Genomic DNA, 15,614 nt, shown 5'->3' with positions numbered 1-15,614 from the left:
AAAAAAAAAAAAACGTTGTTAGCGTTCGAGATTGCAATACGCAAGGTCATTGGTTCGTGCATGGGTGGATACAATTTTTTTTTCCTCTTCATATATGCAACAGATTGTTATTTGTATAAGTTAAGATTTTTCTGCAATATTCGTTATTACTTACATGTAAGAGCGCACTTCCTCATAATGATTTCGTGATTTCTGTGTGTTTAAAATACGAAATATGAAATGGTTGGAGATGAAATTGATGTGAGTGAAACAACCGATAATGACCTTCATATTTTTTCTTGTCAGAAATAATAGACCATTTTTTCCGAATATGTAGCGATTTTCGAGTATGCGGTTATACAGGAACCTAAGAGCACAACTTAAATTACTAGGAATGTAACTACCAGCAGTCATCTTCGTAATCTTGCTTGTCACAAGCATTTATCTGTGATCGAATCCTCAACAACAGTAGACGGAGATGAAAGATCTCTACCGTATTATTTTTAGACTGTAGCACCATATACTAAACATTTTAATTCATGAGATGCGTGTTATAAACTTCGACGAACTGCAGGAGCTCTCGAAAATGCGTTTTTTCTTTCAGTTTTGTTTTTTAAGATCCAAATCGTTCACGTATCATATAGGGAAGTTCACTACTTAATCATTTGGATCTCTAGGAGCGAGGTATAACCACATTCTGTTTATCTTCTTATTCTTTGAAACTCTGAGAATCAATTTTTCAGGTTTCTTTTTTTATAGATGTACTAGTACACTGTGGTACTACACACCATTCCTAACTCATTTTCCGAAACAAAAAATTCAAAACACGATGTCATTGTGAATGAGAATAAGATGACATAATGCGGTATTTACGACAATCTGCAGAATACAGTCAAATACGCTATCGTTATTATGCATGCATGGAAACATGCGGTTAGAGAAACTGTAAAATTTTTTATTCATTTCAGCTGAGAACCATGGAAATGGATATACTGCACCTGATATTGTTAAGGAGGAGCCAAGGGCGATGAAGGCGGGCACGTCAGCTCGATGGAATGTCGCGTCGAGTGTTATGGCAACGTAAACGCAATTTTCGGTACTTGGAAGAATAGCACGCCTGTTTCGTCCGCTAGCCGCAAATTTAGTGCTGCGATGGTACAGATGAGTGAACTGGTGTGAGTATTTTGTGGAAAAATAGTGTAAGGTATGCAGGATAGGATGTATATTTGGCATTGCCTGTATGTGTCTTACTTGGCTAATAAAAAATAGGGGCAAAGACTTTCTGAATTTCCCTCACGTTTTTAGCAAAGTAATAGCCAGTTAATAATTTTCTTTCATTTTTCTAGGTATAGTCATAATTTTTTTCATAGATTTTAGTTTTAATGAACATTGTAATTTGACACACATGCATCCTGAATTTCAGTGTTAGATTTACAGAAGTTCTAATTACAAAACAGGTTAAAAATTACAAAAAGGTTAATATTACTCATTAACATTTCATTACAGAATTTTATTTTGTTGCTGAAAGAAGTCTTCGTTTGAATTTTCACACAGAATAGGTGAAGTTCAGATGAATACAGATACATTACAGTGTATTGTACATAAATCTCCATTTCACTCTTTATAAGTGTCCTGTATATGTCTTCAGAACATCTATTTTCTTCAGTAAACCAACCGATCGTTTTATTTCCATTACAGCTAGTTGTGGAGAATGGAGTAAAGGATGAGCACATTGAAAGATATTTGCATGTCACAGTGGCAATCTGCACATGTGTTTCTAGTACATACACATTATATACCTCACCCAGAACAGTTTTATTGTTATGCATATTGCCTTGACTACGCTTCTAGTAAGACCCCCTCCTTCCACAATGTGATAACATTGGTGCTTCCTCCATCAAGAAGAAAGCTGCCTCATCATTCTGTGCAGTTGCCACTTTCATCTTCGTTTGCACTTCAAGTCGTTGGTATAGATATAATCGGTAAGTAGAAAATGCTACAGCCCAGTAGGGTAAAGCTGCTTCTCTGTAATGAAAACAAGAATGATGTGCAGACAGTTGAAAGTTGGGGCTCAGAGAGAGATGTGCATGTCGGCCAGTGTCCCGTTTACGGAAGTTAAAGTTCGTCAGTTTCGGAACAGATACGTTTATTCGAAGCCAAATTTGGACAAAAGTCAACAGAATAAGATTAGATGAAGAGAAGATTTTCAGGACATAAGTAGACTGAAACAGATACCCGAAGATTAAAATAAGAGTAGTGAAGAATATTCCAGAGACTAATTATGCCTACTTTGTTGCAATCAGTCATAATTTTAAGAAGAATCGCTGAGATTGAGGATTTTCTGTGAAGAAGAGAACCTGTTGATGGAAGAGATGAAGGCGAGTGGGGATCGGGCGCCATCCTGTCGTCCGCACTTTCAAGTAGCGCGCCACTAGCACATCACCGTGTTTCCTGCAGCCGCCACCGCGGCACGAGGGCGCTGCCTGACACTAGCGATTACGCCACTGCCAATGAGATGCAAGCATCCCCTCTCAGGAGCTGCAGCGGCGGGTCTACCTGCGTTCGAACATTCATACACTGAGCGCATTTTGTGTGTTTGTGAATTAAATATCATTTATAGACTTTCATAGCGAGTAGGGCTCATGATCTATTGAATAGTTATTGTACTGGAGAGTGACAGATTTATAAATCTTCTGTGCCCCGATGTTTATCTTTCCTACCACCTTTAACACTTCCTAAACTCTCCCCCTCCACATCAGGGTTTCTCTCTCATTTTTCTCTCCATTCACCCCATCCTATTCCTCTTGCAACCACTGGTTTAGTCACACGAGAAATTACTCCTCACCCTCTGTCTTTCCCACCTACTGTATTTCTCACTACCCACCTCAGCTTCTACTCTCATCTCCATAGTTTTTCCTATCTTCCTACCCACACACTTCAACTCTCTGGAATATACTCTCTCCTCCGGCAATATCTCTCACCCTACTGCAGGTCCTTCAGATTTTAATTAAAAGTGTAGTTCTTTGGTGTTCTCATCAGAAGATTTTACCTCTCTGCAGTGTTTTTTTTAAAATGTATATGTTTCTGTTGTTTTTAACAGCCCATCTGTTCTATTTCGAATAAAATAGAAAACAGCCACAAATTTTGTCTGTAGTTCTCATTGTAATCTTTCTTTTAATTCGCCTGGATGAAGCATGGTAAACTGTACCACTGACAGCTCCCCCCTCCCCCCCCCCCCCCCGCCCATATGGTGCATTCAGATGAAATAACAATAACTAGAAAAGAATCTTTTTTATCTGTACATATTTCTACATTCAGATCTAATGTTAGCAAATGACGCTGGAACTACAGCAACGAAGTTTTTCTTCTTTAGGACCAGCAGCATGCATGATATATATCTGATAAATACATGATTATTACAGTAGAAGTACGAAATAGCAGCTTATAATATTTTTATTTACCGCAGACTGTATCGGCCTTATCGTCATTTTCAAGTACCTGCGATTACATTTTTGCTGGGAACACGTACGAATGTGAATGTCATTTATATTAAAGTAGGAGAGTTGTACGCACGGACCTACCACACTTCCCTGGGGCACTCCAGATGATACCATCACCTCCCATGAACGCTCACCATCGACGAGAACGTACTGGGTTCTATTACTTAAGAAGTCTTCGAGCCACTCACATATTTGGGAACCAGTCCTCTATGCTCGTACCTTAATTAGAAGTCTGCAGTGGGGCGCCGAGTCAAACGCTTTCCGGAAGTCAAGGAATATGGTATCCGTCTGATACCCTTCCTCCAAGGTTCGCAAGATATCATGTGAAAAAAGGGCGAGTTGTGTTTCGCAGGAGCGATGCTTTCTGAAGCCGTGCTGATGCATGGACAGCAACTTCTCTGTCTCAAGGAAACTCATTATATTCGAACTGAGAATATGTTCGAGAATCATGCAACAAACCGATGTTAAGGATATTGGTCTGTAATTTTGAGGATCCGTCCTCCTACCCTTCTTATATACAGGCGTCACCTGCGCATTTTTCCAGTTTATATACAGGCGTCACCTGCGCTTTTTTCCAGTCGCTCGGGACTTTACGTTGGGCAAGAGATTCGCGATAAATGCAAGCTAAGTAAGGAGCCAACGCACTCTGGAGGCTGTCTGTCTCGGATCTGAAGTAACTGATTCGTAACAGTTCATTGTGTCACTGTGGCGGCAACCGCTGCTCAAATCGCTGCTGCAGATGCAGTACGATGCGACAGAGCTACAAGCCAAACACTATGGTGTTCCATCTCGTAAGTGTCATGTGGCAGTCCGGAGCCCGATCTTCTTGCTACCGTGCATCCTCAAAACCACTCTGCCATCAGTCAAGTACACTGGCTACATTCCTGCCAAGTATTTCTGCAGTATGGCAGAAGAAACATCCAGCTCCTCTTAGCCGTATTACACGTCGTCGTTCAAACTTAGTGAGATGTTGGTAACGTCGTCTTTGTCGCCTTAAAGCCATTCTTCAGTAACATCTACGCATCGCGTCCAGTCTCAAAGCAGCTAACGATCATGACCGTTACAACGGGATTTTCTTTCATTTTTTTTAAGCAAACTTGATTTGCATCCTCGTAGTGGTGCTACAAGAGCCTTCTTAGGCGAATGGCGCGAAATTTGAATAGACATCTTTCAGTTGTAGTAACACGCCTGACAACTTTCGTTGTGTCACACATTTCCTTCTTGGTGTTGCGATTTTTTTCCGTCAGTGTATTTGACTACATGTGCGATTTTAGTAATCTTGGAATAACCGTTCCATATTGTGGTTTCTGTCCGGTTACAAGTAATTATGCCCTGGTTGCTTAATAAAGTTTACAAGAGATGCATAACAGGTAAAACATTCATAACCTTACGACAGAAAATATGCGTTAGCGACACTAATGCACAGTAACATCGGCAGAATCAAGACGAAACTGACCCTTCATAATAAAATGTTTCAATTAATTAAAACGTTCTTTATGTATGTGTATGGACTTAGATCTGCCTGTTGTTTGCAAGGACAGAAATGAGGTATAGGTACGTACAAGTTAGCGAAGGCATGTGTTCAGATCTGATTTGTTTTTACGAAACAGTACTGTATCGAGTTTGGATGTTGGTAATTGACAGCGTCAGTTGCCAATACATCAGTCGTTTCATAGTACATAAAAATGATAGAGCAGTATTCCGAAGTCAAGGATAATTAACAGTTTTAGTCTCTTCTTTAAGAGAATGAACATGATAGCGAACAGGTCGTTTAATCTAGAAAAGAAAAACTAATTTCAGAAAAAGTTCTGTAGAAGTGTCCTCCGATATATCTGTGACAGCTGGACACTTTAAAGGGGGGCAGAAAGCGCTTGGAAGCGAAATAATTGTGGAAAAAGACGACTAGTTGGACCAAAAGAAGATCGAGTGAAGATATTTGAAGCTAATCAATGAGCACTTAGCAGCTAATCAAAAAAGGAAAATCTTTTCGGACTTTATTTGGACCAAGTTGCTTTCAAATATACTCGAAGGAAATATTTAGGGAAAGAAAACCAATTTTGGGGGCGAGGGGGGGGGGGGGCAAACCGAAATGATAGAAGCTCTATTGGAGGCAACAAACTGTCAAAATTGTCCTCAAGAAATAAAGAATGCACCACAGAATTCGTGGCTACAATGACAAGGCCCTGCCTTAAACACTTGATGACAAACATCATTTTATCAACATAAAACCGCCTATCGTCATTAAATGGCAATCCATTTAAGTACCTGATCGCCAACTTTCCTTAAGTAGCAGCAAAAGCAGCAGTATATGTTAGTGGCCACCATACCGTAAGTATCCTGCCAGTAACTTTTCGTAGCTTTGTGTAAGTTGTTGCAAGTGCTGTCAAATTATTGTTCTTGTTTCCCAACACTATGGAAGGAAGTCCTGTATTTCATGCGTAAACGTTTTGAATTATTGTGTTACAGTAAAACTTCGTTAACACGAATTCGAAGGGACAGAAAAATCAGGAGTTCGTGTTAAAAAAATTCTTGTTAAGTGAAGAACACAGATTTTAATAAGTATACATGTACAGTAATACACCTATGTGTAATACACTACACTATCAATCACGTTAGTGTAGACTTATAACACTATAAAGTGACTGTAAAATTACAAGTGCTCACAAATTATGTTCGTTACTTTCTTGGAAAAAGTTCGGTCATGGTTCGCTGACGTTCATAGGAACGATAAAATTTTGTAATTTCACAACCAATTGTAATGACAGCGTCCGTAAACCCAGCAGTGACGTCGGATGTTGAAGCGAACCGTTCTAAACAGTCCAAGGCTGTAAACATCTCCTGACGGGTAAGTGGAATGGTATCTGTATTCTCTTCCTCTGCGCTTTCTTCTGCTGGCCCTTCTTACACCTCGTTCACAGCTTCTGGCTCATCCGATTCCACAGAAGCACGTACGGCAACATCGTCGTCTACACCAATGAATTCTTCGAAACTAATCCCAGAGTTCGCAACGTCCTGCAGAACTGTCCATTCATCAGGTGAAGTGGCATCTTCTAACTCGAGGACATCTTCAGTGTTGCTATGTCTCCAAGCTCTGTTAAAGTACTTCCCTATACGATGTGGCGATACTGAGTTCCAGGCTGCTGCGATGACTTTTATTGCGGCAATCAGAATCAAATTTTGGGTTGCACTATTGTTTTCAGCAGCACGAATTGCAGCTCTTACAAGTCGCTTACGATAAGCTCTCTTTATGAGAGAGATCATGCCTTGGTCCAAAGGCTGAAGGCGGCTTGTGGCGTTGAGTGGAAAAAACTGAACCTTTATGTTGTATAGGTTCAGATCGTGAACGTTATGGGCAGTACATCTGTCCAGTGTAAGAAGAATATATCTATTTTGAGCAACCATGCGACTGTTGAAACGAAGAAGCCACTTGCGAAATGATGCACCATCGATCCAAGCTTCCTTGTGGTGAGAGTAGATACAAGGTAAAGTGTCCATATTTATGTTTTTAAAATAACGTGGTTTCCCGGATTTACCGATAACCCAGGGACGAAACTTCTCACAGCACAGTTCAACAGTCACACGTAGTTTGCTTCGTGCTTCACTGTAACACTTATCACCTTTTATCCCCAGAGTGTGATTTGGAAAAATATTGTAGAAAAATCCATTTTCATCCATGTTAAACACATCACACGAGGCATACTTTCCCCTCACTCGGTTGAATTCATGCAACCAGCAGTTCGCACTTTTTTCATCTACTTTATTTGCTTCACCACAAGTTTGTACAGATGAAACTAAATGTCTCTTTTGGAATCGACCTACAACCAACCAGCAGAACAACGGAAGTCTTCCATGCCCATATCTTTAGCAATATCATTTGCTTTTGACTGAATCACAGGGCCAGTTGGAGGTATGTTAGATGCACGCATATGATTGAACCATTCGAGCAGTAACGCCTCAATGTCTTCATACTTGGCGGTACAAAGTCGTTTATACTTGTTTCCAGAACCTGATGCCGCAGCATTAATAATTTTTTCTCTATTCTTAATAATCGTAGATAAAGTAGATTTAGGTATTCCAAACTGCTCTGCAATTGCTGTTTTCTTGGTAGCACGGTCCACTTCATCTAGAATGTTAAGCTTTAACTGTACATTTAGAGCTGTCTGTTTCCTCTTTGCCATTTTCGCGTGCAACGGTACCGGTTGTAACTGTAGTTTTTATTCAGTAATCCAACTCGATACGGCTGCGACTAACAGAAAATCTGTGCAATCTGGCACTGAGTACGTTCCTAAGTGCTGCTGCACACATTACTGAATGTCTTACGATTATTAAGAATAGAGAAAAAATTATTAATGCTGCGGCATCAGGTTCTGGAAACAAGTATAAACGACTTTGTACCGCCAAGTATGAAGACATTGAGGCGTTACTGCTCGAATGGTTCAATCATATGCGTGCATCTAACATACCTCCAACTGGCCCTGTGATTCAGTCAAAAGCAAATGATATTGCTAAAGATATGGGCATGGAAGACTTCCGTTGTTCTGCTGGTTGGTTGTAGGTCGATTCCAAAAGAGACATTTAGTTTCATCTGTACAAACTTGTGGTGAAGCAAATAAAGTAGATGAAAAAAGTGCGAACAGCTGGTTGCATGAATTCAACCGAGTGAGGGGAAAGTATGCCTCGTGTGATGTGTTTAACATGGATGAAAATGGATTTTTCTACAATATTTTTTTAATTCACTGCAAAATTATTTTAAGAAGCAACGTAATTTTGCAGTGTAAGACAGTAAAGTATGTACTGATTGCCAATTTAATTGTGTGCAATGAAGCACTGAAATGTAACTGGAACGATTAAAATATTGTGCGCGCTTCAAGAGGGAGTGGCTAAGCTCTAGAGTAAACAAGAGACAATCGACTGATCGGCCATTGAAAATGAAAAATAATGCTCCCACAACGTCAGAAATAATAGCGTTCAAGTAATTACTTAGTTCGAAGTAAATACTTTACAGCATACTTTACATGCATAGCGAAAGACATAAAAATTAATGAGATGCGTTCCAGCCTTAAGGTCGTAACGGCCATTGAACGCTTCAAATTAATAGCATTCGTCCTCCGTAAGCACTACGTAATTGAATCGAAGATCATAAACCAGTAGAAAACAAAAACAGTATGTAAAACAAGTAGGTCTAAAAGACATTCTCAATGGCGCTGTTTATCGAGTGGAAAACTGAGGTATGCCAACGAGCAAAGCCAAATGCAGCTCTTTTACAGACGTCATACAGGAGTTAGCTGCTCCTTCTTCTGGAAGCAATAAGTGGAAGCAATAGCTACCAGAAAGTGAGATTTTGTAAGACACTCAATTTTGAAACAAGAAAACCAGATATTTAAAATAGAGATGTATGAAATACGTTGTTGATTCACTCATTACGTTTCAGAGAGAAACTAGTGTTATGCCAGATGCTGCCATTTTAAGGTCACAGTTTTCCGCGATGGTATAAAAACAAATACGCACATTGAACCATTTCTGATAGAATGTTCTGAAGCACATAAAGCACCTACACAAAAAGCACAATTTGTGTACAACATAATTCGACGTTGCAGTTAAAAACTGGTCAGGTGCGAGTAAGACTTGCGCGCTGAGGGTTCTGTACACACATACTTATGTTTATAGAAAGTTCATCCATTCCGAGAATCGACGATTTCGGTGATTTTTGCCTGTTATTGATACTGGAGATATCGGTCCGAAGGCTTGGAAAACTTTCGAGAATGTTTTAATTTCAAGTTCAAACTCGGATAACAAATGACAATTTTTTCTATGTCATGTAGTTACAGATTAACAGTCTTATTATTCTATTTCGTTTATTTGTTCTGTGAAAGCTTTCTTATTGCCAAATTCCGTGATTCTGCTTCAAGTACTCTATAGGTTCTAATGAGTGAGTCTGGGAGTGTCAAAATATGTGACACAAATGTCCGTATCTTTTGATTGTATTGACTTAGAAGCTTAACGTTTTTACACCATCAATGGACTATAGTATGTGATATGAACTTCACCTGATATACGTCTCTCAGTTCCAAAAGAAAAGGTGTCTTTACAGATGGACAGACAGGTAGTCGGATAACAATTAAAAATTTTTTCGTGTGATATAATGACAAATTAACAATTTTCAGATTTTATCCTTTGTTTCTTTGTTCTATCTGCTGAAACGTTTGAGTTCAGCTACTTCTGCTATTAGCATCATTGCAAATTTTGGCGATATACATCTGAGTAAATTAGCTTACCACGCCTATTTTCATTCTCTGCTTTCGTATGGCATCATATCCTGGGGTAACTCATCATTGAGTAAAAGAGTGTTCATTGCATAAAAGAGTGTAATCAGATTAATTGCTGGAGCTCATCCAAGATCATCCTGCAGTCACTTAATTTGAAGAGCTAGAGATCTTCACTGTAGCCTCACAATATATATATATATATATATATATATATATATATATATATATATATATATATATATATATATATATATCCACTTATGAAATTTGTTATCAACAATCCGAACAAATTCAAAAGTAATGTCAGTGTACATGGCTACAACACTAGGAGAAAGCATGATCTTCACTACTAAAGGTTAAATTTAACTTTGGCTCAGAAGGGGGTAAATTATGCTGCCACAAAAGTGTTTGGTGACTTACCTAATAGCATCAAAAGTCTGACAGATAGCCATATAGCATTTAAAAGGAAATTGAAAGAATTTCTTAATGGAAACTCCTTCTACTCATTAGATGAATTTTTGGATGTAGTAAGAGGGTAATTTCCGCAACCTCCACAAAAAATTAAAAATATTAAGTGTCATGTAATATTTTGTGTAATGTAATATCTTGTATAGACACCGTTTATTAACCTGACACGTTACACATCATTACGAAGTGTCGTATTCATGATATATGGAACAAGTGCTAATGTAATGTTTCTCGTGTGAAACCTTGTTTCTTCCCAAATTTCATGATTCTAGGTTAAACCCTCAGATTTTGATGACTGAGTTGGTAACGTCGAATTATGTGACATATATTGCCGTATCTTCTGAAGGTACTTGCAAAAAACCTCCACTCATACTAAACCTCCACAAGTGTTACAGTTTAGCCGGTGATTCCGTAGAAAGTAGTATAAGGGGTGTACAGTATAACTGGCCACGCTTTCCCACCTGAGTTTTGCGATAATTAAGCCAGTCCGTCCTTGAACGACTTAGTGAGCAGCGTAGGAATTCTTCCTGCCTGTTATGTGGAGGTGCTCTCGTAGTTTTATGTCCCCTTGTAGAGCCATAGCAGCGAAGTCAGATTCTGAAAGTGCTATACTACTGTCTTTGTTTTACGTAATGAAGCGGGAACAAGTTTTTTTTTTTTTTTTTGCAAATAATTTTTACATCGGTTATCATTATGGCGCGTTTATTTAGGAAACGCTGCAAAATGAAGTTGTTCACACTGATTATAAGCTAAGTGTTAACGGTAACAGAGCACGATCTACCGCATGGCCAGATCGGAAGGCAATCATATCGAAGACTACCCACTGTAGCGCACAGTTTGCAACATGAGCGTACAATCGATGTACACTCCTGGAAATTGAAATAAGAACACCGTGAATTCATTGTCCCAGGAAGGGGAAACTTTATTGACACATTCCTGGGGTCAGATACATCACATGATCACACTGACAGAACCACAGGCACATAGACACAGGCAACAGAGCATGCACAATGTCGGCACTAGTACAGTGTATATCCACCTTTCGCAGCAATGCAGGCTGCTATTCTCCCATGGAGACGATCGTAGAGATGCTGGATGTAATCCTGTGGAACGGCTTGCCATGCCATTTCCACCTGGCGCCTCACTTGGACCAGCGTTCGTGCTGGACGTGCAGACCGCGTGAGACGACGCTTCATCCAGTTCCAAACATGCTCAATGGGGGACAGATCCGGAGATCTTGCTGGCCAGGGTAGTTGACTTACACCTTCTAGAGCACGTTGGGTGGCACGGGATACATGCGGACGAGCATTGTCCTGTTGGAACAGCAAGTTCCCTTGCCGGTCTAGGAATGGTAGAACGATGTGTTCGATGAAGGTTTGGATGTACCGTGCACTATTCAGTGTCCCCTCGACGATCACCAGAGGTGTACGGCCAGTGTAGGAGATCGCTCCCCACACCATGATGCCGGGTGTTTGCCCTGTGTGCCTCGGTCGTATGCAGTCCTGATTGTGGCGCTCACCTGCACGGCGCCAAACACGCATACGACCATCATTGGCACCAAGGCAGAAGCGACTCTCATCGCTGAAGACGACACGTCTCCATTCGTCCCTCCATTCACGCCTGTCGCGACACCACTGGAGGCGGGCTGCACGATGTTGGGGCGTGAGCGGAAGACGGCCTAACGGTGTGTGGGACCGTAGCCCAGCTTCATGGAGACGGTTGCGAATGGTCCTCGCCGATACCCCAGGAGCAACAGTGTCCCCAATTTGCTGGGAAGTGGCGGTGCGGTCCCCTACGGCACTGCGTAGGATCCTACGGTCTTGGCGTGCATCCGTGCGTCGCTGCGGTCCGGTCCCAGGTCGACGGGCACGTGCACCTTCCGCCGACCACTGGCGACAACATCGATGTACTGTGGAGACCTCACGCCCCACGTGTTGAGCAATTCGGCGGTACGTCCACCCGGCCACTCGCATGCCCACTATACGCCCTCGCTCAAAGTCCGTCAACTGCACATACGGTTCACGTCCACGCTGTCGCGGCATGCTACCAGTGTTAAAGACTGCGATGGAGCTCCGTATGCCACGGCAAACTGGCTGACGGCGGCGGTGCACAAATGCTGCGCAGCTAGCGCCATTCGACGGCCAACACCGCGGTTCCTGGTGTGTCCGCTGTGCCGTGCGTGTGATCGTTGCTTGTACAGCCCTCTCGCAGAGTCCGGAGCAAGTATGGTGGGTCTGACACACCGGTGTCAATGTGTTCTTTTTTCCATTTCCAGGAGTGTAGTTTGTATAACTTCGTACATCTTCGGTTATCCCAAAGTTATTCATTTTTTATTAATGTCAATGGCACTGCGCAGCGAAGGTATTGACTGCGTCTTGTGCTATTTTTGTTGGTGTTCGTCTTACAACCTCACTATCCATTCCTTTAATTGTTGTTCTAAGACCTTTGTCACCTCTTCCAAAATTACAATGACTGCGACTGATGTAAAGCTTTTTATTATTCCCCCTGAACTTCAACACGCTTGTAAAATTTTGCTTTGCGCTCCTTTACCTTTTTCTTTGAGTCGACTGACTAACACTGAGGGCATGCTACAGCCTATTGTCAGTCTCTCCCAACTACTATTTATCTTTCTTCTTATTCGGCTCTTATAACTGAGGTGTGCTTCCTGTACAATCGTACATAACCTTTCACTGCCTGTGCTTTATCTCCGCTGGCTTCAGAACTGAAGGACTGTATCGCACTCGGCATCGTCGAAAGGATTCCTATTTGTTCTCCGTTTATTATCTTTCCAGAAGATAGTTAAAATGAAAGCATACTGTTACTTGTTAACCACCTATTTTTCCTCTTGCTTTCCTCCCTCACGTAAACTTCCTTACCTTTTGCTTTAGTGGCCAGGATGAAACAACTAAATCACGGCCCAATAAAAAATAATCTAATGTCGCGCAAAGCAATAACGACTTATTAGCAGACAGGAGTCGGAAAGTGACTTGGAAGGAATCGCATGTAGCATTCTGATACGTCACATATAATTCCGACATAACATTAAAATAATTCTTGAACTCTTTGTCATTAACTAAGTTGTGGTGTTGATGACAACTCAGGAATCTCCGAGATCTCTTTGCATAAGCGGCGAGATGGTTCCATAATTTACAATGGCAATATTTTACTTCTCAAGACAAAGTAAACTGGTTCAACACGCATCTGAACAGTTACGATCAGAACATTAGAACCATAACGAGTCATCCACTTGCGGGCAGTAGTTTAAGATTCAAAGAGGCACTTATCCGTGGAGGAACTGAGGTAAGTGTTAACGATAAAGGAAAAATATTACCATTTTGTACTCCTCACAAGTACACACGGGGAACTTGTGTTTCTGTTCAATAATTCACTGCTGTTGAAAACTGATGACTGAGTGGGGAAACAGCACTGCCTAACGCAGAACTGAGAGGTTATGAAACTCTTGTTAAAGTCTAAACTCAGTGTGAAACGTGTTAGCAACACAAAACGCTTCCCTGACACAACTTAACTAAAGTAAACGCAACTGAAAACGATGAATCACTGAACTACCACATTCGTGTACCTTTCTCCCAAGAACAGAGAGGAATGTTCTGACGAGCGCTTCCTCTAACTTACCTAGTTCAGCTAGAGGTGAAAACACCACTTCCAGCGGAAGTACACTCCTGGAAATTGAAATAAGAACACCGTGAATTCATTGTCCCAGGAAGGGGAAACTTTATTGACACATTTCTGGGGTCAGATACATCACATGATCACACTGACAGAACCACAGGCACATAGACACAGGCAACGGAGCATGCACAATGTCGGCACTAGTACAGTGTATATCCACCTTTCGCAGCAATCCAGGCTGCTATTCTCCCATGGAGACGATCGTAGAGATGCTGGATGTAGTCCTGTGGAACGGCTTGCCATGCCATTTCCACCTGGCGCCTCAGTTGGACCAGCGTTCGTGCTGGACGTGCAGACCGCGTGAGACGACGCTTCATCCAGTCCCAAACATGCTCAATGGGGGACAGATCCGGAGATCTTGCTGGCCAGGGTAGTTGACTTACACCTTCTAGAGCACGTTGGGTGGCACGGGATACATGCGGACGTGCATTGTCCTGTTGGAACAGCAAGTTCCCTTGCCGGTCTAGGAATGGTAGAACGATGGGTTCGATGACGGTTTAGATGTACCGTGCACTCTTCAGTGTCCCCTCGACGATCACCAGAGGTGTACGGCCAGTGTAGGAGATCGCTCCCCACACCATGATGCCCTGTGTGCCTCGGTCGTATGCAGCCTGATTGTGGCGCTCACCTGCACGGCGCCAAACACGCATACGACCATCGTTGGCACCAAGGCAGAAGCGACTCTCATCGCTGAAGACGACACGTCTCCATTCGTCCCTCCATTCACGCCTGTCGCGACACCACTGGAGGCGGGCTGCACGATGTTGGGGCGTGAGCGGAAGACGGCCTAACGGTGTGCGGGACCGTAGCCCAGCTTCGTGGAGACGGTTGCGAATGGTCCTCGCCGATACCCCAGGAGCAACAGTGTCCCTAATTTGCTGGGAAGTGGCGGTGCGGTCCCCTACGGCACTGCGTAGGATCCTACTGTCTTGGCGTGCATCCGTGCGTCGCTGCGGTCCGGTCCCAGGTCGACGGGCACGTGCACCTTCCGCCGACCACTGGCGACAACTTCGATGTACTGTGGAGACCTCACGCCCCACGTGTTGAGCAATTCGGCGGTACGTCCACCCGGCCTCCCGCATGACCACTATACGCCCTCGCTCAAAGTCCGTCAACTGCACATACGGTTCACGTCCACGCTGTCGCGGCATGCTACCAGTGTTAAAGACTACGATGGAGCTCCGTATGCCACGGCAAACTGGCTGACACTGACGGCGGCGGTGCACAAATGCTGCGCAGCTAGCGCCATTCGACGGTCAACATCGCGGTTCCTGGTATGTCCGCTGTGCCGTGCGTGTGATCATTGCCTGTACAGCCCTCTCGCAGTGTCCGGAGCAAGTATGGTGGGTCTGACACACCGGTGTCAATGTGTTCTTTTTTCCATTTCCAGGAGTGTATTTCTCTGTCCGTAAGGAGTGGGTGGGGGGGAGGAAGGAGGGTCAGATTAGTTGAGTTTAAAAATAGCCCAACAGTATCTGTCGCCCCCGTTCTAACTTTCTCATTCTTGACAAGCTGCCTGTTGTCTTCGTTTCGGTTTCTTCGGCGGACTTTTGTCTGATGATTTTTCTGACGTTTCGCCAGAACGGGCGGCTGGCGTTGTCCAAGCTTCAGCCTCCACTGCTGGTGGTGGACTGGAGTAGAGTTCGCGACCGCATATTGTATGTCCCTGGCGCGCAAACGTCCGAAGGTTTTTTTCCGTCGTCGTTTCCAC

The sequence above is a fragment of the Schistocerca gregaria genome, chromosome 3 (genome assembly GCF_023897955.1).
Source record: "Schistocerca gregaria isolate iqSchGreg1 chromosome 3, iqSchGreg1.2, whole genome shotgun sequence".
Classification (NCBI taxonomy): domain Eukaryota; kingdom Metazoa; phylum Arthropoda; class Insecta; order Orthoptera; family Acrididae; genus Schistocerca; species Schistocerca gregaria.
The sequence above is the reverse complement of the archived record's forward strand: the minus strand, read 5'-3'. Positions refer to the sequence as shown.